The 469-nt window shown below is 26.4% G+C and overlaps 1 long non-coding RNA gene across 1 annotated transcript in view; it reads right to left on the reverse strand.

The window, feature by feature from the left end:
- Positions 1–469, reverse strand: part of LOC100569921 — a 1,710-nt gene continuing 1,241 nt past the window's right edge. Inside the window, exons 3-4 of the long non-coding RNA XR_119614.4 lie at positions 103–303; positions 1–47 (exon numbers count right to left, since the gene is read on the reverse strand). This is a non-coding gene — a long non-coding RNA (uncharacterized LOC100569921). The remainder of the gene's footprint in view (positions 48–102; positions 304–469) is intronic.

Genomic DNA, 469 nt, shown 5'->3' on the forward strand with positions numbered 1-469 from the left:
ACTGCACACTCAGTACATTTACCCGAATTCGGACTTTATTATGTAGTCTAAAAATATATTAGGCGTACACTATACAGTTCAAATTAATGTTAAATTACCTACCACTTGTGACTTGTATTTTTTTAAAATCATTTCTTAACATTTGTTCCCTTATTTGTACCACTAGGAGTATATTACATGCTTCAGTATACTTTAGTATTCGAATCCAACATTTTAAAATTTTTTTAGAATTTTCAATCAACTGTTTTTATTGGTTTGGAAGCATATTACAGTACAAGGTTGTGTTGTATTTTTCATTGACACCTTAAAATAAACAGTTTCTTAAATTATAATGGATTATGAAATAATTTATAACATTACAAATCATCATTATATAATATGTGCAAATTATTATGGCATAATTTTTTTAGCATTGCAGCATTAATTTTATAATGACGTACAGATACGCCATCCTATTGTTAATATTGGA

The sequence above is a fragment of the Acyrthosiphon pisum genome, unplaced genomic scaffold (genome assembly GCF_005508785.2).
Source record: "Acyrthosiphon pisum isolate AL4f unplaced genomic scaffold, pea_aphid_22Mar2018_4r6ur Scaffold_528;HRSCAF=975, whole genome shotgun sequence".
In the NCBI taxonomy this organism is placed as follows: Eukaryota; Metazoa; Arthropoda; class Insecta; order Hemiptera; family Aphididae; genus Acyrthosiphon; species Acyrthosiphon pisum.